Here is a 24603-nt window from a genome sequence, read left to right on the forward strand (position 1 = left end):
TAAATAGCCCCTCCCCGGGATGGAAGTGTCCGAATAGAGGAAGTGTTTGAGGGCAGATTGTGGTGATAATTCCGAGGGACGGATTGTTGTGATCAATCCCAGGGACAGATTGTGGTGATAATTCCGAGGGACGGATTGTTGTGATCAATCCCAGGGACAGATTGTGGTGATAATTCCGAGGGACGGATTGTTGTGATCAATCCCAGGGACAGATTGTGGTGATAATTCCGAGGGACGGATTGTTGTGATCAATCCCAGGGACAGATTGTGGTGATAATTCCGAGGGACGGATTGTTGTGATCAATCCCGACTAAAATATAATACCTCACACTCATTAGATACAGAGAAGGAATTTCCTGTCAAGGACGAGTCCAGAACAAGGGGCAAAATATTAAGATTGGCCTTCGGCCGTTCAGGAGTGAAATGTGGACGGACTTTGTTGCACAAAGTTTACTGTAAATGTGGAATTCCCTCCTCCAATAGGTTGTGAGTTCTGGTTCAACTGAAATTTTGAAGACTGATAGCTGCAGCATTTTTTACGTAAGCGTATCACGCGAAATGGATCAAGGGCAGGTAAATAGAATTCAGGTACAGAGCAGCAATGATCTAATTAAATGGGAGGACAGATTCGAGGGGCTTAATGGCCTACTCCTGTTCCGATGTTCCTCTATTTAAACATGTGCTGGACTATGAATTCCGGAATTTGGTGAATGCGAAGGTTAACCAGAGTTTCTGTACAATGACTTCAGCACTGGAGGGTTTGTACGTTCCACTTAAATGGATGCATCGTAGTATCATAGTAGGTACAGCACAGGAGTCCATTCGGTCCATGATACCTGTGCTGGCTCTTTGAAAGAGCTATCAACTTAGTCCCTTTCCTGTGTTCTTTCCCCATATCCCTGTAAATCTTTCCTTCAAAATTTTAATCCAATTCCCCTTTGAAAGTTACTCTTGAATCTCTCTTTTTGCCCGTCTAATTCCCTCCTTTTTTAAAGATCTCCTCTGTTCTTTCTGTATTCAGCCTGGTTCTCTACGTTACATTCGTCATAAGCCTCAATTTTCTGTTTCATTTTAATCTCTATCTCTTTACTCATTCAGGGAGCTCCAGCTTTGGGTGCCCTTCCTTTCCCCCTCGTCGGGATGTGTCTACACTGTACTCGAACCAAGTGGGCTCTGACTGGCTGTTTTTATGTAAGGCTGAGCTCCATCGGTTCTGTACTTCGCAGAATTCCAGGGGAGCAAAGATCAGATAATCGGTGCAAGAGAATCGAAGGTAAACTTTGTTAAATGTAGTTTAGTAAACACACCCATTGTTGCACCCTGTGTCCAGTCAGAATTAAACAGTGAAACCCTGAAACCAACCTGCGATTTTATTTCGGGGACGGTTAAAAGTTCAGCACAAGAGATTCTGCATCTGCAGATTTTAAATACTAAGGTCCTGAAATTAATGCTTTTTGTATCTGCCGAGATGCTAACCTGATGTGTCCAGGATTCTGGATCGCAATTCACCCCCCAAACAAACCCACGCTATCATAAGAATCTTATTGTTCAGTCGATAACCAGTGACACAGGTCAGAACATCGCAATCTCTGGCGCCGTTTCGGAGTCTCCGCCTCTGCCGGGCGAGTCCCAGCAGTTCTCCCGCACCTACCTGGCAGGACAAGGCAACGCTTGAACAGAAGGTTGTTTTTTTAATCTGTGAGTTTGACAGTGCAGTCGTTCGAACTGTTCTGCTTGAACCGCAGCAATGCACAAACACAGCCTGCCGGCTCCGGGCATTTTATTGGTGATGTTTTAAGTACCCCTTGTTCCCTGCTCTTGATTGTGCCGAGATTGCCTGCATTAATCCGGTCCTAGGGGGGAATATTATGGCCTGGTTGTTCCTTCCTGGCATTACTTTCCTTTCATTCCTGGCGTCACTTGTTCAATGCATTATTTCCCAACAATATCAGGAAAGATTTAACAGGCTGTGTCTCTTTTCTCTATTCAGTTGAAGACGGAGAGGTGAACTGATAGAGGTCTTTTAGATTCGGAAGGGGTTCCATAGGCTAGAACTGGAGAGGATATTTCCCCTTGAGAGCAGTCCAAAAATAAAGGCCATGAAGATAAGAAAGTTTCCAATGAAACCAAGATGGATTTCAGGGGAGACTTGTTGCTCAGAGAGTGACGAGAAAGTGCAATTCGCTACCACGTGGAATGGTTGAGGCGAAAAGTGCAGATGCATTTAAGGGGAAGGCAGAAAAATACATGAGGGGGCTAGAAATAGAAAGATAAGTTAATAGGGTGCGATGAAATGGTGTGGGAGAACGCTCGTGTGGAGCACAAATCCAGGCAAAGACCTGTTGGGCCAAATGGGCTGTTCCTGAGCTGTAAAATTCCATGTCATTCAATGAATATTTTGATTACACCAGCTCTTTCATCATCACACAGTGTCAGAATTATCAGCACTATATTTAGCAGGGATACTGTCAGTAATATCAGCCCTATATTGAGCAGGGATACTGTCAGAATTATCAGCCATATATTGAACAGGGATACAGTCAGTAAAGCAGAGCTCTATTGAGCACAGACACTGTCAGTAATATCAGCGCTATATTGAACCGAGATAAAGTCAGTAACAGCGCCATAATAGCACAGATACTGTCAGTAATATCAGCTCTATAATCAACACAGACATTGTCATTTAACAACCCTATGAGCATCACAAATACTGTCACTATTAAGCTCGATAAAATCAGCACAGATACTTTCAGTAATATCAGCTCGACAATCAATAGAAGTACTGTCAGTAATATCAGTTCATTGATAAATACAGGTACGTTCAGTAATATCAGCTCGATAATAAATACAAATACTGTCAGTAATATCAGCTCTATAATCAGTACAGGTGCGTTCAGTAATATCACCTGTATGATCAGCAGAGATACTGTCAGTAATACCAGCTCTATAATCAGTGCAGATACTGTTCATAATATCAGCTCTACAATTAATGCAGATACTCTCAGTAACATCAGCTCTTTGATCAAGACAGGTACTCTCAGAAGCATAAGCTCTATAATCAAAACTTATACTGTCAGAAGTATCAGCTCGACAATCAGTAAAGGTACTGTCAGTCCATTTAACAGTGTATTTAATGAGGTACAAACTCACAATTTACCCATATTGTCCATTTAACAGTGGATTTAATGAGATATAAACGCGCCATTTACCCACAATGTCGATTTGATAGTGTATTTAATGATGTATCAACGGAACATTTCCAAACAATGTTCATTTAACAGTGTATTTAATGATATATAAACCACCATTTACGCACACTGTCCATTTAACAGTGGAATTAAAATTTATATAAACCCACCATTTACCCACACTGTCCATTGAACAGTGTATTTAATGATATATAAACCCACCATTTACCCACACTGTCCATTGAACAGTGTATTTAATGATATATAAACCCACCATTTACCCACACTGTCCATTGAACAGTGTATTTAATGATATATAAACCCACCATTTACCCACACTGTCCATTAAACAGTGTATTTAATGATATATAAACCCACCATTTACTCACACTGTCCATTTAACAGTGTATTTAATGATATATAAACCCACCATTTACCCACACTGTCCATTTAACAGTGTATTTAATGATATATAAACCCACCATTTACCCACACAGTCCATTTAACAGTGTATTTAATGATATATAAACCCACCATTTACCCACACTGTCCATTTAACAGTGTATTTAATGATATATAAACCCACCATTTACCAACACTGTCCATTTAACAGTTTATTTAATGATATATAAACCCAACATTTACTCACACTGTCCATTTAACAGTGGATTTAATGATATATAAACCCACTATTTACCTACACTGTCCATTGAACATGTATTTAATGATATGTAATCCACCATTTACCAGTACTGCCTATTGAAAAGTGTATTTAATGATATATTAACTGACCATTTACCAATACTGTCAATTTAACAGTGTATTTTATGCTATATGAATTGACCATTTACCCAAACTGTCCATTTAACAGAGTATTTAATTATCACCATAATCCGTCCCTGGGATTGATCACAACAATCCGTCCCTCGGGATTATCACCACAATCTGTTGCTGGGATTGATCACAACAATCCGTCCCTCGGAATTATCACCACAATCTGTTGCTGGGATTGATCACAACAATTCGTCCCTCGGGATTATCACCACAATCTCCCCCTGGGATTGTTCACAACAATCCGTCCCTCGGGATTATCACCACAATCTGTCCCTGGGATTGATCACAACAATCCGTCCCTCGGAATCTGTCGTCAAAAACTTTCTCTCTTCAGACACTTCCATCCCGGGGAGGGGCTATTTATTTCTGTCTGTGAACCCCCTGAAAATAAGGGAAATCCAATCCTTGTACCAATCACAGCACAGGAATGGCCCTTTCCGGATTTAACGATGTAACTGGTTTATCTGCTGAATATTTACTGTGATAAATGTAACTGTGGAAAGTCAGTACTCATTCCCCCAGTGATCGAGGTGATTGATGCTCAGCGATCGTTTAATTCGGCCGTTAAATGGTTAATGTCCTCACTTGGAGAAACAGCCTCTCCTCAGTTCACTGACGAAATACTGGATTTTGGCTCCAGGGTTGAAAGCGCAAACATCAGAAAATCGATGGGACTTTGAGCAAACAACGACGCTGATGCAAATGCAACAATTTATTTCGAACCATTTAACAGTGTATTTAATGATATATAAAGCCACCATTTATTCACACTGTCCATTGAACAGTGGATTTAATGATATATAAGCCCACTATTTACCAGTACTGCCCATTGAAAAGTGTATTTAATGATATATTAACTGACCATTTCCCAATACTGTCCATTTAACAGTGTATTTTATGATATATTAATTGACCATTTACCCAAACTGTCCATTTAATAGTTTATTTAATGATATATAAACCCACCATTTACCCACACTGTCCATTTAACAGTGTATTTAATGATATATGAACCCACCATTTACCCACACTGTCCATTTAAGAGTGGATTTAATGATATACAAACCCACTATTTACCTACACTGTCCATTGAACAGTGTATTTAATGATATGTAATCCAACATTTACCAGTACTGTCTATTGAAAAGTGTATTTAATGATATATTAACTGACCATTTACCAATACTGTCTATTTAACAGTGTATTTAACGATATATAAACCCACCATTTACCCACACTGTCTATTTAACAGTGTATTTAATGATATATAAACCCACCATTTACCCACACGGTCCATTTAACAGTTTATTTAATGATATATGAACCCACCATTTACTCACACTGTCCATTTTCCAGTTTATTTAATGATATATAAACCCACCATTTACCCACGCTGTCCATTTAACAGTGTATTTAATGATATATGAACCACCATTTACCCACACTGTCCATTTAACAGTGGAATTAAAATTTATATAAACCCACCATTTACTCACACTGTCCATTGAACAGTGTATTTAATGATATATAAACCCACCATTTACCCACACTGTCCATTGAACAGTTTATTTAATGATATATAAACCCACCATTTACCCACACTGTCCATTTAAGAGTGGATTTAATGATATACAAACCCACTATTTACCTACACTGTCCATTGAACAGTGTATTTAATGATATGTAATCCAACATTTACCAGTACTGTCTATTGAAAAGTGTATTTAATGATATATTAACTGACCATTTACCAATACTGTCCATTTAACAGTGTATTTTATGCTATATTAATTGACCATTTACCCAAACTGTCCATTTAACAGAGTATTTAATTATCACCATAATCCGTCCCTGGGATTGATCACAACAATCCGTCCCTCGGAATTATCATTACAATCTGTACCTGGGATGGATCACAACAATCCGTCCCTCGGAATTATCATTACAATCTGTCCCTGGGATGGATCACAACAATCTCTCCCACGGGATTATCACCACAATCTGTTCCTCGGATTGATCACAACAATCCGTCCCTCGGAATTATCATCACAATCTGTCCCTGGGATTGATCACAAAAATTCGTCCCTCGGAATCTGTCGTCAAAAACTTTCTCTCTTCAGACACTTCCATCCCGGGGAGGGGCTATTTATTTCTGTCTGTGAACCCCCTGAAAATAAGGGAAATCCAATCCTTATACCAATCACAGCACAGGAATGGCCCTTTCCGGATTTAACGATGTAACTGGTTTATCTGCTGAATATTTACTGTGATAAATGTAACTGTGGAAAGTCAGTACTCATTCCCCCAGTGATTGAGGTGATTGATGCTCAGCGACAGTTTGATTCGGCCGTTAAATGGTTAATGTCCTCACTTGGAGAAACAGCCTCTCCTCAGTTCACTGACGAAATACTGGATTTTGGCCCCAGGGTTGAAAGCGCAAACATCAGAAAATCGATGGGACTTTTAGCAAACAACGACGCTGATGCAAATGTAACTATTTATTTCGAACCAAGTATCTGTTTTACTGAACTTCCCTGGAACCAGAAGAGAAAAAGTAAAATTTACAACCAACTTCGTTCACAATTGACGTGGCAGCGAATTGTCAACCCGGTTCGATTAGATTCCATCAGAAAGGCCTTCCCTGTTCTGAAACAAATGAGGAATGTTTGTGTTGAAATCCATCCTGATGTCTGGCAGCAGCTTTCACAGAGGGCGGAGCTCTGAATCTCACAACAAGGATCAGATCAAATTCACAATTTGCAACTTGCTAAAATAAAGCAAGGAACGTTTACTCGATTGGTTGTAATGAAATAACAAGGATATAATTTGCAAAATCTAAACGGACATTGATAGGCGGAAAATCCTTGCGGGATCAAGGTCAGGTTAATGTTGTTTCAATTTGTTTTTTTAATTAACTTTTTCTGCCCCTTCCTCTTTTCTAAAGCCGACTTCCCGCGGTCAGATATGTTCCCCGGCGGAGCAAGCTCTCCATTCCTCGCGGATGGAACAATTCACGAATTGTTCGCTCAGACACTGACTGAAGGCCGGCGACTTTACTCCGGGAATTTCAGGGCTCATCCCAACATGGATCCCATCAATCTCCCCAGAGACACATTTTAAAGCGGTTACAGGACGGAAAGCAGGAACATGAACTCTGGAGATTTACACCATCCTCGTCCAGATGTGCCTCCTCCCCATGTTAGAATTTGATATTCAGTGAACACGGGTGGGAAACTGGCCTTTCTCACTCTATAAGCATTTATTTTTAACTTTGACACTCGCTCGTTTTACTCACTGAAATGTTTCGTTCCCGGTGCACTTTTATTGAACTGATCAAAGACAGATCGAACACACAGTTCAGCTCAGTAAAGGGTTAACACATTCGCAATGGCCAAGAATCGCTCTCTGCTGGGTCCTTGGAAAATCAACCGATGGTAACCCGAGGGAGGACTAAACGCCATCCAATCACAGGATAGGAGCAACATCGGAGACAAAACTTGTTCCTGATGAATTATAATTAATTGGTTTAATCGGAATTTGGTGGAGGAATAGAGCAGGTACTTCAGTTTTTTCTAAAATGTGTTATTGAGGATGTTATTTGTTAAATTGGTTCAACTGAAGAAAGAAAGGCCGCTCCGTGCAAACAGAAACAAACTTCAGGAATGTTTTAAAGGGAAACCGGTTCAGGGCTGAAACCATCTTTCACACAGATAGGTGGTTCCTGATCGCTAATCTTAGGAATTTGAGTAATTACTTTTAATATCAACAGGTAGGAGGATCCATCACTAATCTTTATGGAAAAATATTCACTCAAATTACCAACAGGTAGGAGGGTCCATCACTAATCTTCACATAAAAAATAACTACTGAAATTACCAACAGGTAGGAGGGTCCATCACTAATCTTTGCACAAAAAATAACTACTGAAATTACCAACAGGTAGGAGGGTCCATCACTAATCTTTGCACAAAAAATAACTGCTAAAATTTCCAACAGGTCGGAGGGTCCATCACTAATCTTTATACAGAAAGTAACTACTGAAATTACCAACAGGTGGGAGGACCCGTTCCCTCGGCTTTATATAAAAAAATAACTGAGCACTCAAATTAATCTTGTGTTTGATAACTCTAATGTAATTAGTGTACATGTAAATGTAAGTTTTTGTTGCTCTTCTTTTATTACACTCGTGTTAGAGTGAATGAAACAACAGATAACTGCATCTTACAAGGTCTCAAACTTGGTTGTACATTAATGCCAGAGAATAACTTCAACTATAGTTTGATGAAATTACTGTCCGAGATTAATCTCTTTGACATTTCCACAGTGTGGACAGGAAATTACGGTGACTAATAGTTTGATTGGTTGCTCTTGCCTTTGTGCGCACACACAGCGAGGCACACACACAATTGGGAATAATGATTGTAAAACAGCAGTCAAATTTACAAATTATATATTTGTGGTGTTTTCCGAGATTGGAAGACCCCTAAAGATGCTCCAAAAATAAATGTGCAACACCTGTTTAAAGTTACACGATTCATAACATTATACATTAGTGCTAATATTATTGAATGGTATAAAATTCCTTACCTCCTCCAGTGCTCATTAGTTAGGTGCTGATACCATGAGAGATATGGTAAATATATTCAAATAGAAGCATCAAACAAAACACATCTCCATGAACACACGGACAATGTCACTACCCATAGAGAGCAGAGAAATCACACCCAGCTCCATCTTGTGTATGTAGATAGATATCAGGTTCATAAAATGCCAGAATTTAATATCAAAACTCAACAAATCAAAAATATTAAAACAAATCTGTGAATAAAATAATACAATAGCGCCAGACTGGGTAAAACCGAGTGAAGGATTATTTAATTCATCACCTCGCTCAAAATTGCCCTCCAGAATATTCACTCCCTCAGAATAATTCCAGTGTTGGCCTGCACTGTGAGTAAATCTTACCAATTGATGCTCCCAGTGAAGAATCTCGGCCGTCTGGAACTGGGTTGTGGAGATCAGCGGGACTCATTGGGTTTCACTGGGCAGCTGTCTGTGCCGCACCCGATGTGGAGAGTTGTTGGGAACAGTCGGGAAATGCTCAATTCCAGAGCGAACAGTTGTTCCACTGATGGGGGAGGAGGGACTTGATATCGCGACAAGGCGACGTTTTATCCTTCTTATTTTAATATTTCTGTCTAACCCTCCTATTAATCTATTCATTACAGAGCATCAGGATCTTGGAACGCCTGTCACCACCATGGCTGAAGGTCCAAACAGGGGAGAAGATCCAACATCATCAACAAGAATGAGAATAGACACCGGTTGGTTCAGAACAGCCTTAAAATATCAATTGTGTCCTGATAAACGGTTCAGATCACGAACAAGAACCTGCCGCTCAATCAGGAAGAGAAAACCGAGCAGATACTGTGCAGATAGAGGGAAGTGAGTGAACATCTAATGGGGCAGTGTGCAGTCTCAGGTGGAGGGACATCAGTACTGGAACTGTTCGCTCGATAACTGGTGTTGGGGACTGTAAGGTGGATAGAGACAGGGACTCAGGATGGTCTTCCTGAGTAATAGTTTGACACCAGGGAGTAAGGGGACACTCCGAGTGGGGCAGGTATGAGAGGCAGGTTGGGCACAGGGATAGGGGAGCGATAGTGGTGCGATATTCTATAGTCAGGCGAATAAACATACTCTTCTGCAGCCATGAACAGGTCCCAATTGGTAAGTTGCCTTCCTGATGTCAGAGGGACTAACTTCCTGGAACAGGTGGGACCATCTCTGGGAAGGAAAGGAGAGCAGTAAATAGTCATGGCCGCAACCAATAACAAGGAAAGAGCTAGGTTTACAGAGGGAATATTAATATTTGAGCTCTAGACTGAAAAACAAGGCCTCAAGGTGGTGATCTCTGGATTGTTTTGCGCTGGGCTGCTTAAGGAGGACAATATGAGGCAGGTCAATGTGCGGCTGCAGGGCTGGAGCAGGAGGGAAGAGTTCATGTTTTTGGGACACCAGGGTGAGTTCAGGAAGAAGGGAAGGGATGGTTACGATCTGAACCGACAAACAACAACGGTTTGACAGACTGAGCACATGGAGCAGTGGGAGGGTTTCACCTGATAGGACTGGAGCGTGTGAAATATCCGGATCTGAGACTAGAGAGTGGAAATAATAAAACTGTTGGAGCAGGAACAGAAGATTTATGAAATAGTGAAAAGTTATTAGCAGGAAAACGGAAGGAGGTTTTGAAGTAGTGACAGGAGAAGTAACTTGATATGAAAAGCGAAGAAAAACGAGAACGGGTCAACATTCCACTGAATTGGAGTTCAGGTTGTGTGTTATGTCTCAGAATCTACAAATCATTCCAAATACATTTGGAAAGTCAGAATCTTGGGAGATATGATCCAGTATCTGTAAGACTGGGCTGTGGTGGATGAGGTTTTGGGGAGAAACAAAATATTTTATTTTATTTTGTTTCTAAAAGTGATGGCAGGTGTGAAAATGTTGTTGTACCAGAGGAGGATGTGGGACCATATTTCGAGTCAACTGTGGAGACGGATCTGTATCTGAATTTAATAGCCGAGGTCGATAAGTCACTGAACTCAGAGATAAGGCACCCGAGGCTGTTAAAGGAAGTTTGAGAGGAGATAGGATGGAATTTGATCACAATTCAAACATCTATCCATCTCAGCCTTGTATATATTCAATGACTCATCATCCACAGCCCTCTGGTGTAGAGAGGTCCAAAGATTCAAAACACTCTGCGTGAAGAAATTCCTCCTCATCTCAGTCTTGAATGGCCGACCCTTTATCCTGAGACAATGCCCCCTAGTTCCAGAAACAATCTCTCAGCATCTACCCTGTCAACCCCCCTCATAATCTTATATGTTTCAATTAGATCAGCTCTCGTTGCTCTAAACTCCAGGGAGTACAGGCCCAATCTACTCAATCTCTCCTCATGGGACAACCCTCTCATCCCACGAATTAATCTATTGAAACTTCGTTGCAACGCCTCCAAGGCAAGGAAACCCTTCCTTAAATAAGGAGGCCAAAACTGGACGCAATACTCCAGGTGAGGTCTCACTAAAGCTTTAATAATTCTTCCTCTCTCTTGTACTCCAACCCCCTTGCAATAAAGGCCAACATGCCATTTGCTTTCCTAATTAGCTGCTGTAGCTGCATACTACATTTTTGTGTTTCTTGCACAAGGATAAGTCTCTGTGAACACCAATATTTAATAGTCCCCCACCATTTTAAAATATTCTGCTTTTCTATTCTTCCTACCAAAGTGAATAACCTTACATTTCCACACATTATGCCCCAACTGTCACCGTCTTGTCCACTCACTTAATCTGTCTCTATCCTTTCGCAGACTCTTTGTGTCCTCCTCACAATTCACTTTCCAACCGAGCTTTGTATCGTCAGTGAACTTGGACACATTACACTGTCCCTTCATCTAATTCATCAATATAGATTGTAAATCGCTGAGGCCCAAGGACTGATCCCTGCGGCACCCCACCAGTTGCACCCTGCCAACCCGACAATGACCCGTTTATTCATTCTTTCTGTTTCTTTCCTTTAACCAATCCAGGATCATTCTGTGTCTGCTTAAAATGGGTGTGCTGTCAGTCCCGGATCATTCTGTGTCTGTTTAAAATGGGTGTGCTGTCAGTCCCGGATCATTCTCTGTCTGTTTAAAAGGGGTGTGCTGTCAGTCCCGGATCATTCTGTGTCTGTTTAAAATGGGTGTGCTGTCAGTCCCGGATCATTCTGTGTCTGTTTAAAAGGGGTGTGCTGTCAGTCCCGGATCATTCTGTGTCTGTTTAAAATGGGTGTGCTGTCAGTCCCGGATCATTCTGTCTCTGTTTAAAAGGGGTGTGCTGTCAGTCCCGGATCATTCTGTGTCTGTTTAAAATGGGTGTGCTGTCAGTCTCAGATCATTCTGTGTCTGTTTAGTCGACACATTCCTACGAGGGGGAAAGGAAGGGCACCCAAAGCTGGAGCTCCCTGGATGAGTAAAGAAATAGAGATTAAAATGAAACAGAAAATTGAGGCTTATGACGAATGTATGGTTCATAGCTACTTTTTCATCCGCGAATTCTCCGCTCCTCCACTTAAGTTCTTTCTGTAAATCTTCCTTAAATCAGCTTTTTATTTTCCCCATTTTACCAGCCTGACCCAGTAACTGAAACATATTTGGTCATTTTCCAAGTGAATTGCTTACTTTGCAGACCAAGGAGCAGAATGCGTTTTGGTAAGGGACACAGATTGCTCAGGGGCAACTGAGGTATCTGTTTTGTTGAAGTTCGAATTCAAACAATATTCTGTCCAAAACAAACTGTGAGATAGGACTTTGTGTCACATGAGGTGAAACACTCCGAACATTCACCCCTGGGACCGACAGATCTCAGGTCGAATTGTTATGTTTTGCTCAGACCCGAACATGTTTCGTGCAGTAATGAAAGTCATCCTCAATAGTCCATGAACTGATTAAATTGTTCTAAGGTGCCATTCAAGTGCCGTCAAAAACCTATTAAAACCTGTTTCTTCAATGTTATTTTCTCCACCTATCTCCTTACCATGCATTGTCCCTCCCTCACATTCTGTTGAATTCTTTGTAAAGCAATCTCCGATATTTATTTACAAACAAAGCCTGACACTGAATACAGATCGAAACTGAATATTGCCCCCACTCTGAAGACTGTCCCCACTCTGGGAACACAGAGCCCACCGGAGGTGGGGTGGGCGGCGCTGTAATCAATGTGGCGGTGAGAGCCGGTGTTCTTCATAAGTCACTGAATTGGCAGCGTTGCTCTGAGGTGCAGATCATGTGGACCCAAAAGAAAACCTATTTCTTCAAAATGCTTTTCCTCCATTTTCTCTTTAACCTGCACTCTCTACCATATTCTGCGTGCAGTCGAATTCTTTGTAAAGTCATCTGAGCATCTATTTATAAACAGCCTGACACTGAATACCGACCACCACTGCATAAGGAACATATTCTGAACACAGACTCCATTCTGAAGTTGTCTTTGTCAGTGTACAGGAAACTTCATTGTCCATCTGGACGATGCTGTTCCTCTCCCCTCACTTCTCCTTCACCCTCCATGGCTTCACACAATATTGTAACATTAAATATTTCATTTACATTTCACCCTCAACTTCGTCATCGAATCTTCCTCTCCTGCACTTTATTTTTTTCTCTTAGTATGCTGTAAATCTGCTTGTTATTTTCAACATTTTAGTTGCTTTTCTCTGTGAATATGACACTTTAGTCAGATTTGAACTTAATTCCTTAATTTGGATTCATAACAACAAAGCCACCTCATCGACAGAATATATTTTCATACGGGACAGAGATTGCTCGGGGGGAAGGAGGAATTCTGTTTTGTTGAAGGCGTAATTCTCACAAAATTGTATCCGGAACAAACTATGAGACACCGCCCTGTGTCACATGAGGGGAACACGATCAACATCCAATCCTGGGACCGAAATACCTGAGATAAAAGTACTGTGCGGAGTTAAGGCCTTAAAATATTTAGTGCCAGTAATGTAAAGATGTCCTTATTATGTCCTGAATTATAAAATTTCTCTATGGTGTCTACAAGTGCCTTCAAAAGCTGTTTTAAAACCAGTTTCTTCAAAGAGCTTTGTCTCCATCTATCTCTTTAAGCCGGACTTTCTCTCACATTATGCAAGCAGATGAATCCTTTATAAATTAGTCTAAGGTATCTATTTATAAACAAAGCCTGACACTGAACACAGATCCCACACGGAACACAGACTCCTCTCAGAACACAAACTACACTCTGAACACAGGCCACATTCTGAACACAAATCCCACTCTGAACACAGATCCCACACGGAACACAAATCCCACTCTGAACACATACCCCACTCTGAACAAAGACACCACTCGGAACTCAGACAATACTCTGAACACAGGTCCCACTCTGAACACAGACACCACTCTGAACAAAGACACTACTCGGAACTCAGACCATACTCTGAACACAGGCCACATTCTGAACACAAATCCCACTCTGCACACATACACCCCACTCTGAACAAAGACACCAATCTGAACAAAGACACTACTCAGAACTCAGACCATACTCTGAACACAGGCCCCACTCTGAACACTGACCCCTCTCTGAACATAAACTCTACTTTGCACACAGGCATCACACTGAACGCAAATCCTATTCTGAACACAGACCTCACTGTGAACAAAGACCCAATCTGAAGATTTCTGTGTTAGCGTTGATGGAGCTTTATTTTATATTTGGGCGATGTTGTTCCTCTCTCCTCACTTCTCCTTCATCTCCGTGGCTCCACCCACCTTTGGAATATTATATATGCCATTTACATTCCCCCTTCCTCTTCATCCCCGAATTCTCCTCTCCAATACTTCAGTTCTTTCTGCAAATCTTTTTTTAAATCTGCTTTTTATTTTTCCATTTCACCTGCCTGACTCAGTAATTGAAGCATTTTGGTCATTCTCCAACTGAACTCCTTACTTTGCACACCAAGGAACAAAGCCACCTCATCGACAGAATATATTTTCATACGGGACAGAGATTGCTCAGAGGGAAGTAGGTATCTGTTTTGTTGAATTTCGAATTCAACGAATATTCTGTCCGAAACAAACTGTGAGGCAGGACCTTGTGTCACATGAGGAGAAACACTCTGAACATTCACCCCTGAGATTAAAGATCTCAGGTAAAATTGCTATTTGGAGTTCAGAGCCCAACATATTTCGTGCCAGTAATGAAAGTCGTCGTTATTAGTACCGGTAATGGTAAAGTTGCTCTCAGCTGCCAATCAAGTGCCTTCAAAAAACTGTTTCAAACCCTTTTCTTAGAAGGTATTTCCTCCATTTATCTCTTTAACCCGCACACTCCCTCACCATCTGCACGCAGTTGAATACTTTGTGAAGCAATCAGAGATATCTATTCACAAACAAAGCCTGACACTGAACATAGACCCCACTCTGAATACAGTCCCCTCGATGATCACAGACACCACTCCGAACACTGTCCCCACTCTGAAACCTGTCCCCACTATGAACACGAATCCCACTCTGTGCACGGACCCCACTCTGAACATAGGCCCCACTCTGAACATGGACCCCACTCTGAACATGGACCCCACACTGAGCACGGACCCCACTCTGAACATAGACCCCACTCTGAACATGGACCCCACTCTGAACATAGACCCCACTCTGAACATAGACACCACTCTGAACACAGACCCCACTCTGAACAAAGACCCGACTCTGAAGATTTCTGTGTTAGTGCAGAGGAAGCTTTATTCTACATTTGGACGATGCTGTTCCTCTCTCCTCACTTCTCCTTCACCCCCAGGGCTCCACCCAACTTTGCACCATTGCATATTTCATTTACATTGCCCTCTCCTTTTCATCTCTGAATTCTCCTCTCCTCCAAGTTAGTTCTTTCTGTAAATCTTCTTTAAATCAGCTTTTTATTTCCCCTTTTTACCATCCTGGCCCAGTAACTGAAATATTTTGGTCATTTTCCAACTGAATTGCTTACTTTGCCTCCCAAGGTACAAGGCCACCTCATCAACAGAATACGTTTTCGTAAGGGTCACAGATTGCTCAGGGGAAACGGAGGTAACTGTTTTTTTGAAGTTCGAATTCAAACAATACTCTGTCCAAAACAAACTGTTAGATAGGACTTTGTGTCACATCAGGTGAAACACTCCGAACATTCACCCCTGGGACCTACAGATCTCAGGTAGAATTGTTATGTTTTGCTCAGACCCGAACATTTTTCGTGCGGTAATGAAAGTCATCCTCAATTGTCCCTGAACTGATAAAGTTGTTCTAAGTTGCCATTCAAGTGCCATCAAAAACCCATTTAAAACCTGTTTCTTCAATGTTATTTTCTCCACCTATCTCCTAACCACGCACTGTCCCTCCCTCACCTTCTGCGCGCTGTTGAATTCTTTGTAAAGCAATCTCCGATATCTATTTACAAACAAAGCCTGACACTGAAAACAGATCGAAACTGAACATTGCCCCCACTCTGAAAACTGTCCCCACTCTGGGAACACAGACCCCACAGGAAGCGGGGTGGGAGGTGGTGTATCAATGTAGCTGTGAGAGCCGGTGTTCTGAATAAGTCCCTGAATTGGCAGAGTTGCTCTGAGGTGCCGCTCATGTGGACACAAAAGAAAACCGATTTATTCAAAAGGCTTTTCCTCCATCTTCTCTTCAACCCGCACTCTCTCCCACAATCTGCGTGCATTCGAATTCTTTGTAAAGTCATCTGAGATATCTATTTATAAACAAAGCCTGACACTGAATACCGACCACCACTGCATCAGGGCCATACTCTGAATTGAGACCCCTCTCTAAACACAGACCCTAATCTCAAGATGTCTTTGTTAGTGTACAGGAAACTTTATTGTACATCTGGACTTCGCTGTGCCTCTCTCCTCACTTCTCCTTCTCCCCGCACCACCCCTTCGGCTCCACCCATCGTTGTTTCATTACTTATGTCATTTACATTTCCCCCGCCTTTTCGTCATTGAATCTTCTTCTCTTCCACTTTGTTTCTTTCTCAAAGTATGCGGTAAATCTGCTTTTTATTTCCCCCACTTTAGTTGCTTTTCTCTGTAAATATAACTCGTTGGTCAGTTTTCAATTCAATTCCTTTGGATGCCGAGCAACAAAGCCACCTCATCGACAGAATATATTTTCACGCGGACAGAGATTGCTCAGGGGGAAGGAGGAATTCTGTTCAGTTGAAGGCGTAATTCTCACAAGGTTGTATCCAGAAGAAAATGTAAGACACCGCCCTGTGTCACATGAGGGGAACACTATGAACATTTGCCCCTGGGAACTAAATACCTGAGATAACCTATTGTGTGGAGTTCAGGCCTTGAAGTATTCAGCGCCAGTAATGAAAAGATTTCCTGAATATATCCTGAATTTGTAAAGAGGCTGTGAAGTGTCTGCAAGTGCCTTCAAAAGCTGCTTTAAATCCAATTTGTTCAGAGAGCTTTCCCTCCATCTATCTCTTTAAGCTGCACTCTCTCATACAGTATACACGCAGTTGAATCCTTTATATATTAGTCTGAGTTTTCTTTTGTTAAACAAAGCCTGACACTGGACACAGATCCCACACGGAACACAGACTCCTCTCAGAACACAGACTCCACTCTGAACATAGACCAAAGCCGAAACACAGACCACACTCTGAACAAAGACACCACTGTGAACACAGGCCCAACTCTGAACACAGACCCCATTCTGAACACAGGCCCAACTCTGAACACAGACCCCACTCTGAACACATACCCCACTCCATATGCAGGCTTCACACTGAACGCAAACACCATTCTGAAAACAGATCCCACTCTTAAGATTCCTGTGTTAGTGTAGACAGAGTTTTATTGTACATCTGGACGATGCTGTTCTTCCCTCCTCAATTCTCCATCACCCCCGTTGCTCTACCACCTTCGGAACATTACATATCTCATTTAAATTTCCCCCTTCCTTTTCAACACCGAATTCTCTTCTCCTCCGCTTTAGTTCTTTCTGTAAATCTTCTTTAAATCTGCTATTTATTTTCCCAATTTTATTGCCTGACTCAGTAACTGAAACATTTTGGTAATTTTCCAACTGAATTGCTTACTTTTCATACCAAGGAACAAAGCCACCTCATCAACAGAATATGTGTTCGTAAGGGACACAGATTGCTCATGGGGAACGGACGTATCTGTTTTGTTGTAGTTCGAATTCAAACAATATTCTGTCCAAAACAAACTGTGAGACAGGACTTTGTGTCACACGAGGAGAAACGCTCCTGACATTCACCTCAGGGACAAAAGATTTCAGATAAAATTCCTGTCTGGAGCTCAGACCCGAACATATTTCGTGCCAGTAATGAAAGTTATCCTTAATAGACCCAGAACTCGTAAAGTTGATCTAAATTGCCATTCAAGGGCCTTCAAAAACCTGTTTCAAACCTCTTTCTTCAAAGTTCGTTTTTCCGCCTGTCTCCTTAGCCCGCACTGTCTCTCCCTCACATTCTGCGCGCAATTGAATTCTTTGTAACGCAACCTCCGATATCTATTTACAAACAAAGCCTGACACCGAATACAGACCGAAACTGAACATTGTGCCCACTCTGAAAACTGTCCCCACTCTGGGAACACAGAGCCCACAGGAAGCGGGGTGGGAGGTGTTGTTGTCAATGTCGCGGTGAGAGCCGGTGTTCTCAATCAGTCGCTGAATTGGCAGCTTTGCCCTGAGGTGCCGATCGTGTGGACGCAAAAGAAAACCAATTTCTTCAAAAGGCTTTTTCTCCATGTTCTCTTTAACCCGCACTCTCTCACACAATCTGCGTGCATTCGAATTCTTTGTAAAGTCATCTGAGGTGTCTGTTTGCAAACAAAGCCTGACACTGAATACCGACCACCACTGCATCAGGGCCATACTCTGAATAGCGGCCCCTCTCTGAACACAGACTCCATTCTGAAGATGTCTTTGTTAGTGTACAGGAAACTTTATTTTACATCTGGACGATGCTGTTCCTCTCCACTCACTTCTCCTTCACCCTCCATGGCTTCACACACTATTGTAACATTACATATTTCATTTACATTTCCCCCTCATCTTCGTCAGCGACTTTGCTTCTTTCTCTCAGTATACTGTAATCCTGCTTGTTATTTTCGCCATTTTGGTTGCTTTTCTCTGTACACATAAGACTTTGGTCAGTTTTTAACTTAATTCCTTACTTTGGATTCCGAGCAACAAAGACACCTCATCGACAGAATATATTTTCATAAATTGCTGAGGGGGAAGGAGGAATTCTGTTTTGTTGAAGGCGGAATTCTCACAAAATTGTATCCAGAACAAACTATGAGACAGCGCCCTGTGTCACATCAGGCGAACACTATGAATATTCACCCCTGGGACCTAAATACCTGAGATAAAAGTACTGTGCGGAGTTGAGGCCTTAGAATATTTACTGCCAGCAACGTAAAGATGCCCTGAATAAGTCCTGAATTGGTAAAGAGGCTGTAAGTCCTGAATTGGTAAAAAGACGACCCTCTGAACACAGACCCCACTCTGAAGATTTCTGTGTTAGTGAAGACAGAGCTTTATTGTACATCTGTTCGGTGTTGTTCCTCTCTCCTCACTTCTCCTTCACCCCCGTGGCTGCACCCACCTTTGGAACATTACATATGTCATTTACATTGCCCCTTCCTCTTCATCCCCGAATCCTCCTCTCCTCCACTTTATTTCTGTTTAATAATCTTCTTTAAGTCTGCTTTTTATTTTCACCAATTTATCTGCCTGAGTGAGTAACAGGAACATTTTGGTCATTCTCCAACTGAATTCCTTACTTTTCATAGCAAGCAACAAAGCAACCTCATCGAAAGAATATATTTTCATCCGGGACAGAGATTGCTCAAAGGGAAGTAGCTAACTGTTTTGTTGAATTTCGAATTCAACCAATATTCTGTCCGAAACAAACTGTGAGGCAGGACCTCCAATCACGTGAGGAGAAACACTCTGAACATTCACCCCTGACACTTAAAGATCTCAGGTAAAATTGCTATTTGGAGTTCAGAGCTTAACATATTTCGTGCCAGTAATGAAAGATGTCCTCATTAGTACCGGAAATGGTAAAGTTGCTCTAAGATGCCAATCAAGTTCCTTCAAAAATCTCTTTAACCCGCACTCTCTCTCTCTCTCTCATATGTTGCACGCAGTTGAATTCTTTGTAAAGCAATATGAGATATATATTTACAAACAAAGCCTGACACAGAACACAGACCGACACTGAACACAGACCCCACTCTGAACACATTCCCCACTGTGCACACATCCCTCAATCTGAACACAGACTCCACTCTAAACACAGACCCCACTCTGAACTCATTTCCCACTATGAACACATTCCCACGATGAACACAGATACCACTCTGAACACTGTCCCCGCTCTGAACACTGTCCCACTCTGAACACAAGCCCCACTCTGAACACTGTCCCCACTCTAGAAACAGAACCGATAGGATGCGGGGTGGGAGGAATTGTAATCATGCTCACAGTTGGAACCGTTGTCCTTTATAAGTCCCTGAATTGGCAAAGTTGCTCTGAGGTGCCGATCATGTGCCCTCAAAGGAATCATTAAAACCTATTTCTTCAAAGGGCATTTCCTCAATTTTCGCTTTAATCCGCACTCTCTCACACATTCTGCGTGCAGTCTTTGTAAAGTATCCTGAGGTATCGATTTATAATCAAAACCTGACACTGAATACCAACTACCACTGCATAAGGACCATACTCTGAACACAGACCCCTCACTGAACACAGATCCCAATCTGAATACAGGCTCCAGTCTGTACACGGACCCTACTCTGAGCACGGACACCATTCTGAAGATGTCTTTGTCAGTGTACAGGAAACATTATTGTACATCTGGACGATGCTGTTCCTCTCCCCTCACTTCTCCTTCTCCCTCCATGGCTGCACTTACCTTTGTTACATTACATATGTCATTTACATTTCCCCCTCCTCTTCGCCATCGAATCTTCCTCTCCTCCACTTTACTTCTTTCCATAAGTATGCTGTAAATCTGCTTTTTATTTTCCCCATTTTAGCTGTTTTTCTCTGTAAATGTAGCACTTTGGTCAGTTTTCAACTGAATTCCTTACTTCGGATTCCTAGCAACAAAGCCACCTCATCGACAGAATATATCTTCATACTGAACAGAGATTGCTGAGGGGGAAGCAAGAATTCTGTTTTGTTGAAGGCGCAATTCTCACAAAATTGTGTCCAGAACAAACTGTGAGACAGGGACCCGTGTCACATGAGGGGAACACTCTGAATATTCACCCCTGGGAACTAAATATTTCAGATAATATTGCTGTGCAGAGTTCAGACCGTAACATATTTAGAGCCAGTAATGAAAAGACATCCTTAATAAGTCCCGAATTGGTAAATAGTCTGTAAGGTGTCTGCAAGTGCCTTCAAAAGCTGCTATAAAACCAATTTCTTCAGAGAGCTTTGCCTCTTTCTATCTCTTTGAGCCGCACGCTCTTATACATTCTGCAAGCAGTTGAATCCTTTTTTCAATTCGTCTGAGCAATCTATTTATAAACAAAGCTTGACACTGAACACAGATCCCACACGGAACACAGACCACATTCTGATCAAAGACCCCACTCTGAACACTGTCCAAACTCGGAACACAGACCTCACTCTGAACACTGTCCACACTCTGAACACTGTCACCACTCTGAACACTGTCACCACTCTGAACACTGTCACCACTCTGAACACAGACCCCACTCTGAACACAGACACACATTGAACGCAAATCCAATTCTGAACACAGACCGCACTCTGAACACAGAACCCACTCTGAACACTGTCCCCACGATGAACACAGACCCCACTCTGAACACAGACGCACATTGAACGCAAATCCAATTCTGAACACAGACCGCACTCTGAACAAAGACCCCACTCTGAACAAATACACCATTCTAAGCAAACCCCACTCTGAACATTGACCCAACACTGAACAAAGACCCCACTCTGAACATAGACCCTTCTCTGAACAAAGACCCCACTCTGAACATAGACCCTTCTCTGAACAAAGACCCCACTCTGAACATAGACCCTTCTCTGAACATTGACCCCACTCTGAACATAGACCCTTCTCTGAACATTGACCCCACTCTGAACAAGTCGACCCGATTCTGTACAAATACTCCACTCTGAACACAGACGCCACGCTTAACACAGATCTCACTGTGAACACAGATCACGCTCTGAACACAGACCACACTCTGAACACAGACCACACTCTGAACACAGACCCCACTCTGAAGACAGACCCCACTCTGAACAAAGATCACACTCTGAGCACAGATCACACTCTGAACACAGACCCCACTCTGAAGACAGACCCCTCTCTGAACACAGATCACGCTCTAAACACAGACCCCACGCTTAACACAGACCCCACTCTGAAGACAGACCACACTCTGACCAAAGACCCTGCTCTGGAGATTTCTGTGTTGGCGTTGACGGAGCTTTATTGAACATCTGTTCCAAAGAAAACAAACCTAGCATGTTCAATCTTTACTCATCGATAAAATTCTCCAGCGCTGGCAATATCCTGGCAAATCTCTTCTGTCCCCTCTCGAGTGCAATCACATCTTTACTGTAATGTGGTGACCAGAATTGCAGCAAGTATTCAAGCTGTCGCCTGACCAATGTTTTATGCTGTTCTAGCATAACCTCCCTTGTATTCTATGACTCCGCTAAAAAAGGAAAGTATCCCGTATGCCTTTCGAACCATCTGATCTACCTGTCCTGCTACCATCAGGGATCTGTGAACATGCACTCCAAGGTCCGTTGGTTCATCTAATCCTCTCAGTATCCCCCCATTTATTGTGTACTCCATTGCCTTGTTTCCCGTTTCCAAATGCATTTCCTCACAATTCTCTGCATTGAATTCCATTTGTCACTTTTCTGCCCACCTGACCAGTCCATTGATATCGTCCTGAAGTCTACAGCCTTCCTCCTCACGGTCAACCACACGGCCAATTTTTGTATAATCTGCAAACTTCATGGTCAAGCTCCTCACATTCAAGGCCAAATCAATAATATATACCACAAAAAGCAGAAGAGACCTACTACTGAGCCTTGCGGGACCCGAATGGAAACAGCCTTCCAGTCGCAAAAACAACCGTCAACCACGGCAGGACCAACTCGGGTTAGATACAGAGTGAAGCTCCTCCAACACTGTCCCTTCAACAATCCCAGGGCAGGTACAACAGAGGTTAGATACAGAGTAAAGCTCCATCAACACTCTCCCATGCTCTGTGTGTGGGTGCCAGTCCGACACCGGATGAGATCTACTAACAGAGGCCGGGATGTTGCCTGGGCCTTCCCCAGAGATCACTGCCTCCCCCCATTCTCGGTGATTCCACCTCTCTGTGATGCTGTGACCCTGATTCTCTCTCTCTCTCTCTCTCTCTGTCATTCCACTCTCTCTCTGACCAGTCTCTATCACACACTCAGTCCCCGTCTCTCCCTCTCTCTGTATGTATCTCCCCTGTTTCTCTCTCTCTGCCTGTTTCTCTCTCTCTCGCGTCCCTCGATCGGTCACTCTCACTCTCCCCCTTGTCTTTCTCAGTCTTCCCCTCTGTCTCTTTTTAACTTTTTGTGCTCTCCTTCTCTTTATCCTCTCTCTGCCTCATCCCCTCTTCTCTCTCTCTCTGAACCTCTCTCTCTCTACTCTCTCTTTCTCACCTTACTCTTTCTATCTCTCTCTCTCTGTCCCACTCTCTCTCCCTCTACCTTCTGTCTCCTTTTACTCTCTCTTTCTCACCCTCCTCTGTCTCTGTCTCTCTCTCTCTCTCTCTCTCTCTCTTAATCGCTCTGCCTCTACTCTCTCTCTCTCTCTCTCTCCCTCTATACTCTCCCTTTCTCTTGCCCTCTACTCTCTCTCTCTCTGTACCCGTCCTCTCTGTGATAATAAACTGATTGGCAAAAGATCCAGAGGGGAAATGAGGACACACTTTTCACTGAGGTTTATTATGATTTGGAATGCAACATATGAAAGAACAGTGAAACCACATTCCATAAGAACTTTCAAAAGGCAATTGGACATGCCCTTGAAGAGGACTAATTTGCAGGGTTGTGGGGAAAAAGCTGGGATGTGGGAATAAATCGGGCACTTCTTTCAAAGTGCCAGCACAGGTATGACGGGCCGAATGTGTGGTAAATTCCAGGATTTCGTAGACTGTACAGCTCAGAAACAGGCCATTCGGCCCAACAGTTCCATGCCAGTGATTATGCTCCAAACGAGCCCCCTCCCATATTTCTTCATCTAACCCCATCACCATATCCTTCTATTCATTTCGCATCTCATTGAAACATATAAAATAGAATATAAGATTCGGAGGGGGCTTGACAGGATCGATGCTGAGAGATTGTTTCCCCTGGCTGGCGAGTGTCGAACAAAGGCGAACAGTCTTCGGACAAGGGGTCGGCCATTTACGACTGAGATGAGGAGGAATTTCTTCACTCAGAGGTTTGCGAATCTTTGGAATTCTCTCCCCCAGAGGGCTGTGGATGCTCAGTCGTTGAGTATGTTCAAGGCTGGGATTGATAGATTTTTGGACTTTAGGGGAATCAAGGGGTATGGGGATCGGGCGGGAAATTGGAGTTGAGGTGGAAGTTCAGCCATGATCTGATTGAATGGCGGAGCAGGCTCTCTCTCTCTCTGCATGTATCTCCCCTTAAATCCATCTTTGCTATTCGTCTCAACTATCCTTTGTGGTAGCAAGTTTCACATTCTCAGCACCATCTGGGGAAAGAAGTTTCTCCTGCATTCATTTTTCGATTCAATTCGATTTATTCGTGACTATCTTATAATAATGACCCCTGGTTCTGGTCTCCCCTGCAAGCGGAAACATCTTCTCTGCGTCTACCCTGTCAAACAGATCATTAATCTTAAAGACCTCTATCACGTAAGTCCTCAGTCTTCTCCTTTCTAGAGAAAAGAGCCCCAGCTTT

At 42.5% G+C, this 24603-nt stretch overlaps 1 long non-coding RNA gene across 2 annotated transcripts in view; it reads left to right on the top strand.

Annotated features, from left to right (window-relative positions):
* Positions 1 to 3077: 3077 nt before the first annotated feature.
* LOC137307107 (uncharacterized) overlaps positions 3078 to 24603 on the top strand; it is a 40250-nt gene continuing 18724 nt past the window's right edge. The window contains exons 1-3 of one of the 2 annotated variants that reach the window (XR_010959039.1): positions 3078 to 3103; positions 6967 to 7579; positions 9251 to 9346. This is a non-coding gene — a long non-coding RNA (uncharacterized lncRNA). Of the gene's footprint in view, positions 3104 to 6512; positions 7580 to 9250; positions 9347 to 24603 lie in introns of those variants that run through there. The other variant, XR_010959038.1, reaches the window with a different exon arrangement.

The sequence above is a fragment of the Heptranchias perlo genome, chromosome X (genome assembly GCF_035084215.1).
Source record: "Heptranchias perlo isolate sHepPer1 chromosome X, sHepPer1.hap1, whole genome shotgun sequence".
Classification (NCBI taxonomy): Eukaryota; Metazoa; Chordata; class Chondrichthyes; order Hexanchiformes; family Hexanchidae; genus Heptranchias; species Heptranchias perlo.